At 34.2% G+C, this 18,413-nt stretch overlaps 1 protein-coding gene across 2 annotated transcripts in view; it reads left to right on the forward strand.

Annotated features, from left to right (window-relative positions):
* The window catches only part of LOC134843592 (cytochrome P450 3A4-like), a 109,005-nt gene that overhangs the window by 80,074 nt on the left and 10,518 nt on the right, over positions 1 to 18,413 (forward strand). The window lies entirely within an intron of this gene.

The following is an 18,413-nucleotide window of genomic DNA, read 5'->3' on the forward strand; positions in this document are numbered from 1 at the left end:
AATAACGAGAACTTTAACCCAATGTGAAACTTTGATTTCATGTAGCCCTTAGCGCTTTTTTGAACATTGAATTCTTCATATCTTATATCTAAGCTAAACTTATTGGGCTAAGACTAAATAATATTGGGTTTTCGTGATTGCTAATATAAACTCATATCTTCATTTCATCTGGGGTCGTCTAAGTTGAATGGGTGTTATGTGGTTAGTTACATCGGGTCCCACTGTGCGTACAGTTACTACAACAAGAGTCTCAATAGCTTCCAGCCTCATTCTTACGCCATAAACAGAGTGGGCGACTTCTACTTCTTCGGCTGCAGCACAGAGGAACCAGCCGACATAGATAAGGTAACGAGCTTCAATTGTGATTCAAAGTAGTTTGTACAATTGCAAAATGTCGACAGATTGGTCCCTCGCAAAATCCATTAACGAGAGAAGGGTCTCTGTAAAACCTTTGGTGGCAGAGGAATCCCTGCAAAATCCAATGGTAAGAAAAGGGTCCCTGTAAAACCTATGATGACAAAGAGGTCCCTGTAAAATCTATGGTGTCATATATATATTTGACGTATATTCAGTGACTCGAAGCGAGAGATTGGTGGTGAAGTTGCCGAGGTCTCCGCTTCTTAGTTGAGGCCCACCGTGATCCGTACTCAATGCTTCAGAGTCAGGCATGTAGTTCCTATTTAAAGGGCTCAAAAGTGATTCTCCGTAATAAGCTGAATAATTCATCTAATCGTCATTTTCCTTTAAGATAGTTTTTCAATAAACTCGGAGCAAAGATTCGAGTCAATATCTTTTATATTATGAGCCCCTGCTTTTTGGTGCAGATTTACAATCTTTCATAATCGGGCACTTTTTTTACTTTCCCGTTATCAACTGTATTTAAGTTTTGAGGCGTTTACTTGGCGATGGGTGCGCTGACATGCTCAATTTCTCGAAAATTTGAGTTTTGCTACCTTTGCTGTCTTAGGAGTTCCAAAGCATTTGAAAAAACCCTATACATCTGAATAGCGTATATAGCATATTGTATAGTCTTACCTAATAGTAGATGATTAGGTTCACGAAACAGTGGTACTATTATCAAATCTTTTAGGCCCTTGAACACTACATTTGGGCGGCTGAGTTGGGAGACGCGCAGGCCTTCTACAATTTGGCGTACTTGGCCCAGCTGGGCTACAAGATATCAGACCGGCTGAGGCACACATATCTCCATATTCCCCCGGAGTCTCTCGAGGATCACCAACATCTGCAACTCTACCTCTACAGGGATGTTATAGTGCTATAATATGCACTAATGCCATTATATTATAATAATATATTATAATTTTATATTATAACAAGACTGCTCGAATCAGGGCGAAGCCCTGAATGTTCCGACTGCCTTTTAAGGTCTATGGAGCAGTAATAACATGGAAAATTTAAATGTAATAAAGTAAAATTAAAATTTTTTTTCTAAAAAGTTTGAGATTTTTTGTCAAAACATCCCCCCACATTCCATATTAAGTACAAACGGATAGATTTTGCTCCTAATAACAAATCAATTATGGCATATAAGCTTCCTTGAACCAATTTGGAACGATTTCTAAGACGGATGAAATCTCGCTTACGCGTTGCGTTAATAGCGCGAAATATATCGCGCGTTAATTGTCCCAAATTGGCCAAAATGGCAATCTTTAAACCCTCATAACTTTAAAAAAACGATCATAGGTGAAATATCTTTTCAAATTTAAGCTCAGAACAACAATAGCTTTCGAATGATGTAAAAAAATTCCGTCAAAAATGGCTAGTTAAAAAGTCGAAATTTGTCTGAAGAAAAAAAACCCACCCAGAGCACAAATATTCCGTTACGTTCGTATCGAAAGTCGAAACAATAAGGCCACTGATATCATAAGAAAAGCATGGTATGCTTTCCCACCAGGGTTTACTTTTTACTTTTAATTGTTCAAAAATGTGCTAAAAAGTGGGAATCAATATACTTGTTACAGAAAAAAAAACGAAATTGATAGTTATGTTAACGATATTTTGATAAAACATCCCTGTTTTTACTACGCTTATAGTAAATGTGAGGAACTAGAACTGGCTGCTGATCCCGAAAACAAACTATTCACTCCCTGTTCAGTGGCGAAGTACAACTGGATGATGAAACAGTCCTACAAGACTTACCAGACCGAGATCAAATCGGCATCTGTGATTGTGACTCTAACTCTGATGATGCTGTTTTGTTATTTTTCAGTTTCTAGAAGGGGAGGGTATCATTTAACATCACCGTATATTTTGAACAGTGTGTAGCAGAAATGGGATTGGAAAAATTACCCCAATATTTAAAACTTCGATTGAGTTTGCTCATATTGTGCTGGAAATAAATTATTTAGTTTTGCTCAAACTACTTTTGAGTTGAGTTATTTGCTCACCGCTTATGCCTTTTCGCTATAGCTGCTTTTTGCAATCAGGGTTGTTTTAAGGGGGCGTCGCTTTTTTTGACTTTTGAGTATCTAAATTGTCGTCATTTGGTACTCTTTTACATCCATGTTGAACGATTTTTTCTCAAAATTTTTCAAAACAAGTTTTCTATCACTTTAGGCATATGTGATTTCTTCTCAAAAACTTACCTGCTTCGTGAATGAATTTAGCAAAAAAAGTATTTTGTTAGAGCTTGTATATTCATTTCGGTCCGGCGATAAAATTTAGAGACAATCCTAGATCGGCCTATGCGCAGAAATATTTTCATTATAGTTCTTGAAAATATTTCACGTGACTCCGTAATTTGTCAAAACGATTGAAAGCGATTGGAGTTTTTTCGATACGTGGAAATCGACCTGAATACGAGCAATCACTGAGAGCTAAAAGCCTATACAATTTTGTAAATCTTGTATCTTTTAGTATTTTTAAGCATTTGAAACCCAAAAAAATGCTATCGAAATCAATGTTTTGACCATAACGAAAAATTTGTGTGACGTATAATCGTATAGTTTATCTTTCTTACAAAAACGTATGAGTTTGTAACTTTAATTCCATTATTCACACGCAGCAATCATAAAATTTTCTAAAGGTGCCAATATATACTAGTTTTGAAGGGGAGCGCGCGCCAAAAAAAACGCAATTTTTTACTCAAAATTTTTCAAAAAGTGCCCATAAACGGCAATTTTTACCTGCTTTTTCAAAATTTGACTGCGGCGCAAAACTTTTTGTCAAAATAGGGTTTTAATACTGTTCTGGGAGCGCTCCGAAAATCAATTTAGTCGACCTAAAAAAAATCAAAATCGAGTTATTGAAATTTTCTCCGATTTCTTGTTTATGCCAAAGCGCAATTTGACTCTGACTCCAAAATCTGGTGTTTTTGAAAACTGTGCAAGGGAGCATTTTTAATCTGAATGTTTCGTAACTGTTTTTCTACGGTAAAATTTCTCAGTGTTTTTTTTCGCTGGGTTTGGATCGTACTCAATGCTGCTGTCTATGCTAGCGGGCAGCTAGTGTTATAAAGCGAACCTTCTCTTTTTTCTAACCTAACTCGCAAATAGAAGAGCTCAATCAAAGTGTTCACTTGTGTGCCTTTTGGCTATAATCATGATCTGTAGCATTGAAATCTTCATAGCATCTGTTCTCTGTTTTATTTGTGGGTACTTTTTGTGATGCGCTAAGCGTCCGTGATCGAGTGGTTAGTGCGTGAGACTCATAGTTTCTCATCGTAGGAGAAGATCTGAGACGTCGTTGCTTTTTTACTTAATCGAGGTCTATTTTTGCTTTTTCTTTTTGCACTTTTCAGAACTCTAGAGCTGCTTTTTGTCGTGTTCTGGCTAGTGTTTGCGAAGCGAAGCATCGCCTTTGTGTTATATTTTGATCAGGCACTCCGATGTTACAACAAAAACTATTTTGGTCACTATATTTTGCTTCCTCTGAAAACTTCACCAGTGTCTAGCATACTCTGCATGAAACATCATGATATGCAGACTGATGTTGCACGAAAATTGAAATCAACGTCTAAGGCGTTTGAGCAACAGTTACTTCAGTTTCTACATAAATTGGGGCCTTTTTGAGCTGCTGAACCAGAAAAAAAAACTTTGAAACCCTGAGTTTTTTCTCTGCTTACAGAAAATAGTAACTTCCTACACCTAATTTAGGTCATGCAAAAACTAGTTGTTTTATTGATTTTTATCATCAATAAAAAGCATGTTCAGATATAGTTTAGATCTGATTTAGATCATATCATGAATCCAACGGATGAGTTATTTTTTCAGAACAAAATTATGTAAACTGAAAAAAGTGTATTTTGTTGTGTTTTATATCTATTGCTTTCGCGTTTGTTGTAACAATAATATACTTATTGTTTTCGCAATTGTTGACAAAATTTGTTTGTTTTTGTGAGTTCATATCATATTAAACTGGAAAACTTGTTAGCGTAGTGCATTAGTACCAAACTTTTTTTTCTCCAATCGAGCTCGCAAAAATAATCGTTCATTTGGTGTCACTTCAATCACAATCTGTAGCATTCGAAATTTAATAGCATGCGTTCTGTGCTTTGTTTGTAGCTAGTGTTCGAGCATTGTTAAGCGTCCGTGGCTGAGTGGTCAATGCGTGAGGTTCTATGTCTCCTAGTTTGCAGGAGAAAATTCGACACGTAGGCGAATTTTCACTAAGTTAAGGTTCATTTCTCTTTTTTCCTATTTCACTTGACAGAGCGGCTTTTGTCGTGTTTTAGCTAGTGTTTGCGAAGCCCGGCTTCGCTCTGTGAAATCGATGAAATGAGACTAACGAATGATGCTGCCGTAAAATGCACTGAAACTTCGGCTTGCACAAAATGCGGTTTTCGAATATTTGCTTTTACATATCCTTCTTTTAAGCTACCCTTTAGTTTGCCGAATTAGTTATCGCAATATTCTTGCACTTTCCTTTTTAAAAACTTTTTTCGCTGTTTATCAATACTCTGACTGCAACTATTTGAAGTTTTACAAAACATTATCACCGGTCTATTTAACTATCTAATCTAGATCAGCTCAAACTTAAAACCAAATCAAAGACGAATTGAATATTTTAGTGGAATAGTTTGTGTTCATATCAAGGTTTTAATTTGTATATTTTTCTTTCCTTTTGATTCAAAATTATCGAAAAATCATTAGATGGATACGTTTTTGCTTTAAAAAGTTTCAATCTGTCCTTTTTTTTGTAAAATCAACAACTTTTCTTTCTAAAAATGTAAGTTTGATAAATTCTTTAAAGAAAAAGTTCAGTAACCAAATTGATTTAAGATGCTTTCAAAACAAAAATTTTGATTCAGTAATTTTTGTTTCAAGTTTCCCAAATTTTTTTGTTTTCCTCAGAAGCTCATCATTTATGCAATTTATTCTGAGTTGCATCAAACTAGAAACTATCTAGATGCGAGCCTAAACTTATAACACAATATTAAAAATATCAGCTGGAAAGGAGGCTCTGGGGCTTCAACATCTAGAAAAGACATTGCTGTTTATCAAAGATTTCAAACGAGATGTAAAAAACAGTCAAAAGTGCAGTCAAAATGTTTTTGGAGAGCTGAATAGTTTCGAGGTTTTTGATATTAAGTTCATAGCTAAAAAAATTTGATTCAATTTATAGTCTAATGTTTTCAATTTGATCACGCTTAACGATTTTCTCAAAGTATATTGAAGCCAGAAATGTGTATTTTCATTTAATTGTTTAATCTAAACAAAAACAGTTTTGCAACGTATAAAAATCATGTAAAAGTATTCCTAAAACGCAAAAAATTGTATCTATTTTGGTGCAAGTTTCCATGTTTCTCAAAAAAGTTGGAGAATCTTTTCTTAGCTTTCCAACTAAAAAATGATAAAACCATACCTTGCATAGTTTACTTTTGAATTTTTAGATACGGCCGCACAAGAAATAACTAAGGCGTAGGGTGGTTTTTATGCAAAATTGACGCACGCGTCAGTCGGTTTGCATTGAAAGCAGTGGTTTTTCTGCAGGCATGTTGATTGTTCTCTGATCCGTTTCCTCAAAATTCCTGAGCTTTTTTATTCCGATCACGTCACAAAGTGAAGAGAAAGAACTGTAGCGCAGGGTGGATTGTTTCTGCGCGATTTTGATTCCTCAAGGAAAACTTGCAAGGAGTCAAGTTTGCTATCATATTCTGGAACTTCAGTTTTGATCTGCGTTCAAAAATATCTAAGTCCTTGTGAACAATCTTTCCCTTCATAGACCAAGTGAACAATTTCTCCCTAGAACTAAGTGGAAAGTTCAAGCCGTAAGTCCTGAATGTTTTAGCTCAAATCTGGTTGGGTGATAAGTTAAATCGAAACTTTTTTCCATTTTTTTCTGAAGGTGTTTTTGATGGAAGTGAAACTAATTTCAGTGCAAAAATTTGTTGTTTTCTTGCCTGTATTCGAAATAATTCACAAGTTTTTAAGTTGTTTACTGTGACCCCACATTACTTCCGAAAAGCAAATGGCAAAGCAGACAACTCTTTAAATTTTTCAAAAAATAACATTTTCAATAAAGCACTAAAAATTAATTTTGTCAAAGTGAAATAGAACAAAACTGCTCGCATCAGGGCGAAGCCCTGAATGTTCCGACTGCTTTTGAAGGTTTATGAAGCAGCAGTAATAACATAAAAACATTATATGAAATAATACAAAAAAAATATTTTTTTCTAAAATTTGAAATTTTTTATGAAAATCATCCCCCCACACGCCATATAAAGTACAAAAAGATAGTTTTCGTTCCTTGTATCACATCAATTATGGCAAATAAGCTTCGTTCAACCAATTTGGAACGATTTATAAGACGGGTTAAATCTCCGCTTACGCGTTAATAGCGCGAATTATATCGCGCGTTGATTGTCCCCAATTGGTCAAATTGGCCAAAATGGCAATCTTTAAACCCTCATAACTTTACGAAAAATGATCACAGGTGAAATATCTTTTCAAATTTAAGCTCAGGACAACAATACCTTTTGAATGATATAAAAAAATTCCGTCAAAAATGGCTAGTTAAAAAGTCGAAATTTGTCTGAAGAAAAAAAAACCCACCCCGAGCACAAATATTCCGTTACTTTCGTATCGAAAGTCGGAACAAAAGCAATCAATTGATATCCTTGATACCCCTTTAAGGCTTTTTTCTGGTGAGCCAACAAAACCGGTTAAGACAAGCTAGCCAGTTGTGAATGTAGCACAATAAATTACGACCGCAGTAATAGAAAATGAAACCACAAAAGCAAGAGGTACCAACCGTAAAATCCCACCATCGTTTTAGGGGCAGAGATAGATCTAGTGTAATGTAAATTCAAATCAATAAAGATTTTTGCAAAGGAACGCAAATCTTGCAAAAGTCTTACTTGTGCACAAATCTTGCTAAGATTTGCATTTTCATCTGGGAGTGGAACTCTTGCAAGATTGATGAATAAGTTGAACTCCTCTAGCCACGTACAAATTTCACTAGCAATTTAAAATTTAATTATTTTACTGAATAGTCTGAACCTGCAAGCTTTAAAATTTTCTGCCAAGATTTTTTATACGGCGTTAACAAACATGTGATCACTTTTTCACTGTTGGCTTTTTCTAACTGTTTTTCTTAGCGTTTTGTTTTGAGAAGATTTAAAAACGATGTTTGTACAATGTTTATACGATATTTTAGAACAATGACTGACTTGCAAGCATTCGTGCACTTTTCATGTATGTTTCCTCCGCCTAAGGTGAGAAAAATCCAACAATATCCGCTGTGAGATTTCGCTGAGCATCGATTGGATACTAACAAAAACTTAAAACAGCACTGAATATTCCCGAAACATGGAAACTAAGTTAAACTGTTTTTTAATAGAATACAAAATCTTGCTTATTTTTTGCAATTGAAACGCAAATCTTGCAGAATGAATTCAAATCTTCCAGGAATATCACAAAAACACATGATTTTTGCTTTTTTTATCAAGGTTTTTGCAAGATTCGCATTCATTTGTAAAATTTGCATTCTGACAACTCTGGGAAAAAAGTCAGTTTTTCATAAACTAATTTTTCAGGAAAAATAAATTGATCTAATTGATCAATTAATATATAAATAAACTTCTAGCTCAATAACAAGGTTGAATATCTGAGCCATTTGAAAATTTTTCTGAAGCAGAATATTCTGCGCTCTTCTTTGAAATAAATATTTTACATGAAATCAGTTTTTCAAAGTAACCTGTGGCTAAGGGGGAATTCTACAGTTTTTCATTTAGAATGTAGTTTGCACGATTGATACAAAAACTGATCCTTTTTCAAATTGTGTAGTTTTTCAATTCCAAGAAGTCGCTAAAGAAACCTTAAATTATACTGAACATTTCCAACTGAATTTTTTTGTAGTCTGATTACACTTGATTTTTCGTGGAAAAAAGTTTTAAAATTTAAAAAACTGAAATTCTCCCGGCGACAAAGTTCTTCCGCGCTCTCAGTGGTCAGAACAAGAACCATACTAACAAAAGCCAATTCTATTGAGCATATTGTAAATTAAAATGAATCCAAATTGTTCGTACCATGCTTTAATCATATCGATCATTGACCCTTCTGGGTAATATTGAGTTAATTTAATTGAATGTTATATTTAGCTAGCAAACTGTTTGCTTTGTTCTTGAGCAATAAGAGATTGAATACCAGGTCATTTAGTTTGAAACATCGAAAGCACCAGTGTGTGTAGCTTTGAGTTCAGATAAGTTTTTTTTGTTAAATGAAGAGTACACAGCTATAAATGACAGATATCAGTACTTGTTACGTTGTTATACATTCACTAAAAAGTTATGACATTGAACTTGAAAATTCCTTCTCTGCCTTCCTTGCCCACCTCCGTTCAACAGAGTGTAGATGAGCTGCTAGCGTGGTGGGGTGAGAGTTTGGCGAGGAAGGGGGTACAGAATGTTCCAAGATGGGTGTGGGTGGGTGGGTCAGTGTTAGGGGCAGTGCTTTGCTTCCGATACTATTACCAGTCCACTTATGGTGTCTGGAAAATACAGGGTGTACCTGGACCTACACCATGGCCTTTAATGGGTACTACTCTTTCTCTACTCGGACACAAAGATTTCTTCACTGCAAACGCGTATTTGGCTGATCGCTACGGAGAGAAAGGATATTTCGGGCATGAGTTTTGACATTCCGCCTTAGTGTTATAAATTAAATTTTAGATGACATAGTTGGACATTTTTCTGTTGGCTGTAAACATTTTTTTTGCGGTCGTTTGATCACTTCGACAATCATCGATTTGATTGGTGACTAGCACACCAAAATCAGTCTCTTCCTTAAACCAATGTTACCTTGAGCAGATTCTTACTTAGATTCGGATGTTTTCTGATCCTTAAAAATTTTTGCTTGTCCTTGGCCTTTGTAGGATTTAAAATAAATAGCCCTTCAGAAATCATACGGAAACCTGAGTAGTTTTAAGGTTTTTTGGTTTTTAAAAAATATATACCCATTTAGGATGTTCAATGGAAGCAAGCCAACCCTTTATGCGATGGACCCTGATTTGATAGCAGAAGTCATGATCAAGAAATTCGACATCTTTCACCGGCCTCAAAATGAAAAAGATGGTACCCTTCATGAGCGAAATCGGTACCCAACTTGCCAGAAAATTTGATCGAGTTTTGGAAACCAGTGATCAGGAGTTTCAATTGAAGCCTGTGTTTAGAAGTTGTACCATGGATATTATCTGTCACTTAGTTTTTGGAGTCAATATAGATAGTCAGGTAAACACAAAATATAAATTAGATTATGCGTTAGGTTATGCGTTTTATCCAATTAGATGTTGTTCAAAATAATATAAAAATTTTTCTCTCTCCAACCACGAAATTGGAAAAGACTATGGCGTACGACTATGGCGTAGTTTCCAGACCAAAAATTGGTTTTTCGAAAGAAAACCAGTGCTGCTCGTTTAGAAGTATGGTCCCGTTAAAAACCTCGTTTATTTTATTGTCATGTAAAGTATTGTCACGTGAAGCTACCAATGGTTCTATATAAAAATCAGACACAAAAGTTTTTTAAGGTAGTTTCTATGTTTTGCCTGTGAATTATTTTTTTTCAATAATTCCTTTTTAGAGAAACGTTAGAAGCAAATCTAACGAAAAAAAAAGTTAACAGGTTTTCCTTTAGTTTTCATCCACTGGAAAACTCAAGTGTAATTGAAGTGGTCTGGCGGGAAAACACTTCTAAACAGGTTTCTGACTGGGATTCATTGAAAACAACGCTAACTTACTTTTAAACGATTAGCAAGCCACTTTTGCTTTGAGATAGAACAAGATTGCACTATAACAAGAAGTAAACAACAAAAAAAACCCTAGCTTCTACGATCGGATGTTCGTGTGGTTTTTTCAAATAAGTTTTCGAACAAGTTTCGAGTTTAAAAAGTTTTGATAACCTGAGCCCAAAAATCTTTGTTTGACTGAGTTATCAACGTTTTTGTGATTAAAAGAGATGTTATCAAATCAATTATTGCAACTAATACGTTCAAAAAATCTTAAGGGATCTCCATACAATAGAAAAAATTGTTTTCTGCGAAACTCACAAGGAAAAACAAAAAAGAATATATATATATTCGAGGAAAGTGCGGAATATTTATACCTGGGGTGCTTTTTATTCAGTCAAATTTCGACTTTTGAACTAAGTTTTTATGGCAGAAATTTTTATACCATCTCAATGATATTCCTGGCTTGAGCTCAAATTTAAAAAAAATTCTTTTGTGATTCGTTTTGGTCAAACTCTGGGGGTTTGAAAATTGCTAATTTGGACTATATGGGATAATTAACGGGTTATGAATTGCTTTCTTGTAACACGCGTGAGCGGCGGCTTAATGCGTTCCAAACTGATTTGAGGCAAATCTTTTAGTCGCTTTTTTAGAATACAAGACGTAAATACATTCTCTCGTAGCTTACATTAGCATGTGGAGTATAAATTGAAGAAATATTTTTCAACTGAAAAGGATTTAAATTGGCCTTAAGATGCAGTACGGTTTTTCAGGGCTTCGCCCTGATATATGAGCAGTCTTTTTAAATAAATGTGAGTAAAATATTGATTAAATTAATTGTGTGGTTCTCAAGCTTGTCGTTGTCAAATCTTCAAAACTACACCATGAGTTTTGTGTCTCTAAGGTGTTTCATATCAATGTTGACTGTTGGGAGAATATTTGGTGTTACTTTTCCCGATTTATTCCCAAAGTGATTAAAGTTATACTGTGGGAGAAGTCCTCTAAGCCTGATGTTAGATTTAGATACCAGAAACAAAACTTGCATTCGAGTTTGTTATCTTGTCGAAAGTATATTGGCAATGAGTTGAATTTCCAAAAAGAAATCAAAAAAAATTCCCCAGTGTCGAAAAACTTTGTACGAAGTATTTTGGTAAATTAAAGTAAATTTTGTGATTAGTAAATGAAATCGACTTTTCACTCAAATCCTGAAAGAGTTCTGTTTCTCTTTATTTTGATTAGAAAATTTGTTTCTTGTTCTCGATTTATCGAAAGAATTATCTGTAAAACGTCAAATGATTACTCTGGACACTTTGTGCTTATTGCGCAGCAACGAACTGCGCTTAATTTTACTTGATATCACAACTACCCTTGGTTGAACTGATGAGAATAAAGTTTTTTTTGTTGCGATATTCAAAAGTATTTTATAAGTTAAGTTTCTTGAGTTAAAATTACTTAAAAAAGAGTCGGATAGAACGCAGGAAGCTTACGATGTTTGCTTTGATACTAGCAATGTTCTTAAGGCATTGATAGTTTTATCACGGAAAAAGTCGTAGTACCCGGTTGCTGCGCAAGTATTTAAGAGCGTTTTGTCGAAATCTTTTTTTAATCAAACTTACTGTTTCTGCAAATGGAATTGAAAAACCCGCAGATATTTTTAAGCTTTTTTGTTTTTGAAAAGAAATAAAGCCTACGTTTGCAAAACGTGTGCTTTTAAGTCTTCGCAAGGCCGATTGTTTGCAGGCGACATATATCAGCATTTCAAGGAGCGACAATTTGTCGCAGAGTAATTCGGCATAATACTTAAATAAGAAGCTAAATTGAATTGATTTAGCAAAAGCAACGCAAGCAATGCACAGTGATGCACTGCAAATAGCAAGTGTGTTGTTTTTTCGAGTCTCACTGAAACTTCGAGTCTCACTGTAAATCAACGGAGAAACTGCAAAAAAAAGTAACTATTCCACAAAAAAATTACAAAACGAAAAAATTTAAGTAATAGAGAGCGTAGAAGTAAAACATTTTAGTTTTTTAATTTTAGTAGGAAAAATCACAGGCCTTTGCTCGCGGTTTTTCATCAGAAAGAATGAACAAAGACTCATAAGGGATGAAAAAATACATTCGAGCAACCAAACGTTAGAACAGAACCTAAAAATTCTTTCGAAACACCTTCACGAATATGACATTTTGGTTGCTCAAGTAAATCCAAGGCCAATAGCAATATGAATAACAAAAACATGGTTCGAGGAAAACTAATTAACTAATTTATCTCAATAACTGGGGTATCAACCTTTAATTGAATGCACGAGAAAAAAAAGAGGTGGTGGATAATTATGTCCAAATTCTGAGCATTCGAATTGGACAAAAAATTGAAAAAGGATTAAGCTTTTGTGTGTTTATATACCACCCAGAGCAGTTGACACCAAAATTAGACAAGCTTCATAAACATTTAAATAGTTTTATAACTGACCACCAGGCAAAACATGAAGTATGGGGTGAGTTCAACTTCAACACGTTGAATGAAAAGAAAAGGAAAATGAACTCATAAGAGTACTAAAATTTTGATTTAAAAATTACCAACACTAGACAAGCGACCTGAGAAAGTAGTGTAAAAATTCGTGGTGTATCGATCACTTTTTCTGCAATAAAACATGTCAAACGAAATCAGATCGAACATCAGTAAGCGATCATCAACCTGTAGCACTTGATCTAAACATTTTTAGAGAATCAGAGACTCCCAGTCAAAAATATACCTGAAGACCCTGGTATAAAGTGCTATCTAGCTGAAGATCTCAGAGACTGTCTTAGAACTGACATCGACACGCGTAAGGATAATATATCTTTAATAGACTGTAATGAAGCTTTTCCAAGACTGCTTGAAATTTTTGATAGCAAAATTAGATATGAAATTTACCGAAAAATGTATCTCCAAAGTCGACAAAAAGTTCGGATCTATAATGAAATAAATACGCAGGCACAAAAAAAATCGATTATTAAACTAGTTTAAAAGACTCGGTACATCAACTTTGTGCATAAAATTTCAAATCCAATCAATTTTCGAGAAAAAATTAACAGCGAAAAAAAGATTGCGATCTATCACGAAAAATTGAATGCTGAAGCAAATATTCACCATAAGGATTTTTTAGAATGCACAAAGATTCAACAGGCTTAGAAAAGCAAAAAAAATTATCCAGCGGAAGACGCTGATATTAGCAAGATTAATGAGTGTTTTTCTAATATAGGAAAACACCTCGCTGCAAAAAAGTTTCCGCCCAGGCAGAAGAACGTTTCGCACTCAATCAAATCTTTTTATTTGAAGCCAAAAACCACGCCAAATATAGGAAACAAAATCTGAAAATTTGAAACCAAAATACAGCCTTGGCCAATACGACATTAACTATTTTGTTCTATAAAACATCAGCCTGTATTTTTGAAGCTGTTCAATGCCCTTTTTCCAAAAATGCTTTTCCGGCCAGGTTTTTTGAAAATGTTAAAAAATGATAAATTTATTTCCATACAGAAAGAAAGTAACAAAAAAGATCCTGCTAATTTAAGACCAATTACTTTTTACCTGTTTTCGGCAAATTTTTTTAAAAGCCCGTTTTCAATAGGTTCAACAATTTTTGTGGTTAATTTAATGCGTTCAATCAAAATTAGTCTAGATTTAGATCAAAACGTGACACTATTGATGATATATTTTCCTTGAATTAGGAAATAAGTTTTCACTGAAATGATCAAACCGTCATAACTCATTGCACACTCATAGAACTAAAAAAAACTCTTGAAACTGTCGGCTATAGTAGTCTGCTGTACTCAATAACTGCGAATCATAAATGCTAAGTAGGACTGTTTTCAATTTACTGAAATCGTATTAGGCACATAGAAAACAATAGATTTACATCTCGAGACAAAAGTCAAAAGTTGAAGACAAAAACTTTGGTTTCTATTTATCTTATATATAGAGGATATAGAAAAAGCAACAGTCTCAAACAAGTTAGTATCATGTTACTCTATGCGAATGATTTATTCATTAAAACAACCTCTTCATTAAATAGTCTAAAAATACATTTCGAGGAAACCGTAAAAGAGACTAATTTTGGTTAGCAAGCAACAAAAGAACACTTAACACAGAAAAAAAACGTAACTATGGTTTTTTTGCAAAAAATTAGCCGCGAAAAGTTCTACAGATACAACATTTAATGGCGGAAAAATAGAAAAACTGAAAAGTTTTAAATATCTTGCAATTACTCTAGATGAAAATTCAACGATCGAAAACCACAAATTTCTTTAAAGAAAAAAGTAAGCCAGTTTTGTCGGCTTTCTTACAGGCTGAGAAAATGTTTGAGAAAAAAATCAGCTTCTACTGGCCTATAAAAAATTTTGTTCAGCCAAGTTTACAATATGGAGTCCTTGCTTACGAATCAACTGTTAGAACAAAATTGGAATACCGAGAAATGCTCCTGAAACGTCTTGTAAAATTTATATCTGACAAAACAATTCGAATCAAAAAAGATTATAAAACAACAAAAAAGAATTTTTTCATTAAATAATTACTCACTTATGAACTGCTAAAAGTTTTTTTGCAAAGTAATGAATGCCAATCTGAAATCTCACAAAAATTGTTTACTTAAGAAAAGGAACAGAAAATTTCAGCTAAAAGAAACAAAGCGAGAACTGTCGTAATACACTCGATTGCTGCCAAAAACACGTTACACTTCGGCAGTTTGCTCTTTTTGATTCTCAGTTTTACAAATTGATAAAAAGTTTGACTAAGCAGGAACTAAACAACCTCAACCATCAATTTCTAGATAATTTTATTCAAGCTAATAGTGATCTGATAAACAATCTGTTTTGTAGTTAAATTATAATAATTCTGGATTTGCCTCCTTCACTGTTTTGACATTATTTTTAAAAATCATTATTATGATTATGATTTTTATTAGGAAATGTTCTGGTAATCTCGCAATTACGATAAAACGGTAAAATATTTACCGTTTTTTTTGCGATCAAGCTGGGTTCTCATGCCATGGTTTTCTTTCCCCTTAAGTTTAAGGGTACCAAAAAAAGTAGCCTGAAAACAGGCTCTGAGACGCCTGAAAACAGGCTTAATTTAGTCTTACGGCGGTATCTCAAGTGATATTTTTTTGTAAAAATAAATTCTTCATTTGTAATTCTGTACGTGTGATGACTTAAACTATTTATTATGATAATTATTATTTCTATAATAGCCAAAAATCAGCCCAGTTTTTCTAGTCACAGTGAATTTTAATCACGGTTTTGTAATCCAAAATGATAATATTCAAAAGCTTCAATATCTTTTAATACGAGTTTTTTTGAAGCAAGAAAAATTTTGCGAAGAAACCAATCTCACACGACAATTAATTCTCTCTCTTATAACATGTGGACCAATAATTCAAAATGATTGAATAAGAGACGCATATTGATATCTACCACAGTTATTTTTAAAATTTTATTTGTCGGTATGCAGTATTTGGTGCACAAAAAATGGTTTGTTTGTTTATATGCCACCAATTGAATCATGTAATGTCCATAATTGGTAGGAGCAATGCGCGCTTTTTTTTCATAAATGGAAATACAACTGCATAGTTTTTAGCATAGTATTACCACTGCAGTTTGCAACCCATTTCATAGCTTCATTGCCTTACTCTATATGGTAAACGCAGTGTTAAATACTGCGCATAAGGTAACTATATTTAGTTCCCTGCTGAAATATCTGATAGTTTCAGAAGCGAAGCCCAAAAAGGTTTTCTATAATCATAAGTCTTTAGAATACTATTGAGCTGTTCTCCGCCTCAAACCGACTATGTTATTCTAGCAGAGCCATAACCTGTTTCTACCATCAAGCTTTTAATTTGCCTTACTCTTATAGCATTCACTCTCTATAATATAACTTATGACGTTTGACTCAATTCCAATTCCTGATCATTTCAACAACATTTGAGCAACGTTATTTTAAATTTGCTATGAAGTTATGAATTTGAACTTGAAATTTCCTTCTCTGCCTTCCTTGCCCACCTCCGTTCAACAGAGTGTAGATGAGCTGCTAGCGTGGTGGGGTGAGAGTTTGGCGAGGAAGGGGGTACAGAATGTTCCAAGATGGGTGTGGGTGGGTGGGTCAGTGTTAGGGGCAGTGCTTTGCTTCCGATTCTATTACCAGTCCACTTATGGTGTCTGGAAAACACAGGGTATACCTGGACCAAAGCCATATCCTGTTGTGGGTAACATGCTGGCTTGGATGACGTGTAAAGACTTCTTTGACATGGAGGTCGAGGAACACAAGCAATTTGGATCTAAAGGATATTATGGGTAAGTTCAAGTTCGCTCATAATGCCACAAACGAAAACAAAAGCCAGTTTATTATGTGCGTGATTCATACACGTGTTTTTTTTAGGATCTTCTATGGAAGCAAGCCATCCCTAGTTGTTACGGACCCAGATATAATTGCAGAAGTTATGATCAAAAAGTTCGACTTGTTCCCGACAATTCGAATCAAAAAAGATTATAAAACAACAAAAAAAAATTTTTTCATTAAATAATTACTCACTTATGAACTGCTAAAAGTTTTTTTGCAAAGTAATGAATGCCAATCTGAAATCTCACAAAAATTGTTTACTTAAGAAAAGGAACAGAAAATTTCAGCTAAAAGAAACAAAGCGAGAACTGTCGTAATACACTCGATTGCTGCCAAAAACACGTTACACTTCGGCAGTTTGCTCTTTTTGATTCTCAGTTTTACAAATTGATAAAAAGTTTGACTAAGCAGGAACTAAACAACCTCAACCATCAATTTCTAGATAATTTTATTCAAGCTAATAGTGATCTGATAAACAATCTGTTTTGTAGTTAAATTATAATAATTCTGGATTTGCCTCCTTCACTGTTTTGACATTATTTTTAAAAATCATTATTATGATTATGATTTTTATTAGGAAATGTTCTGGTAATCTCGCAATTTCGATAAAACGGTAAAATATTTACCGTTTTTTTTGCGATCAAGCTGGGTTCTCATGCCATGGTTTTCTTTCCCCTTAAATTTAAGGGTACCAAAAAAAGTAGCCTGAAAACAGGCTCTGAGACGCCTGAAAACAGGCTTAATTTAGTCTTACGGCGGTATCTCAAGTGATATTTTTTTGTAAAAATAAATTCTTCATTTGTAATTCTGTACGTGTGATGACTTAAACTATTTATTATGATAATTATTATTTCTATAATAGCCAAAAATCAGCCCAGTTTTTCTAGTCACAGTGAATTTTAATCACGGTTTTGTAATCCAAAATGATAATATTCAAAAGCTTCAATATCTTTTAATACGAGTTTTTTTGAAGCAAGAAAAATTTTGCGAAGAAACCAATCTCACACGACAATTAATTCTCTCTCTTATAACATGTTGACCAATAATTCAAAATGATTGAATAAGAGACGCATATTGATATCTACCACAGTTATTTTTAAAATTTTATTTGTCGGTATGCAGTATTTGGTGCACAAAAAATGGTTTGTTTGTTTATATGCCACCAATTGAATCATGTAATGTCCATAATTGGTAGGAGCAATGCGCGCTTTTTTTTCATAAATGGAAATACAACTGCATAGTTTTTAGCATAGTATTACCACTGCAGTTTGCAACCCATTTCATAGCTTCATTGCCTTAGTCTATATGGTAAACGCAGTGTTAAATACTGCGCATAAGGTAACTATATTTAGTTCCCTGCTGAAATATCTGATAGTTTCAGAAGCGAAGCCCAAAAAGGTTTTCTATAATCATAAGTCTTTAGAATACTATTGAGCTGTTCTCCGCCTCAAACCGACTATGTTATTCTAGCAGAGCCATAACCTGTTTCTACCATCAAGCTTTTAATTTGCCTTACTCTTATAGCATTCACTCTCTATAATATAACTTATGACGTTTGACTCAATTCCAATTCCTGATCATTTCAACAACATTTGAGCTACGTTATTTTAAATTTGCTATGAAGTTATGAATTTGAACTTGAAATTTCCTTCTCTGCCTTCCTTGCCCACCTCCGTTCAACAGAGTGTAGATGAGCTGCTAGCGTGGTGGTGTGAGAGTTTGGCGAGGAAGGGGGTACAGAATGTTCCAAGATGGGTGTGGGTGGGTGGGTCAGTGTTAGGGGCAGTGCTTTGCTTCCGATTCTATTACCAGTCCACTTATGGTGTCTGGAAAACACAGGGTATACCTGGACCAAAGCCATATC

The sequence above is a fragment of the Symsagittifera roscoffensis genome, chromosome 4, assembly GCF_963678635.1.
Source record: "Symsagittifera roscoffensis chromosome 4, txSymRosc1.1, whole genome shotgun sequence".
Lineage (NCBI taxonomy): Eukaryota > Metazoa > Xenacoelomorpha > Acoela > Convolutidae > Symsagittifera > Symsagittifera roscoffensis.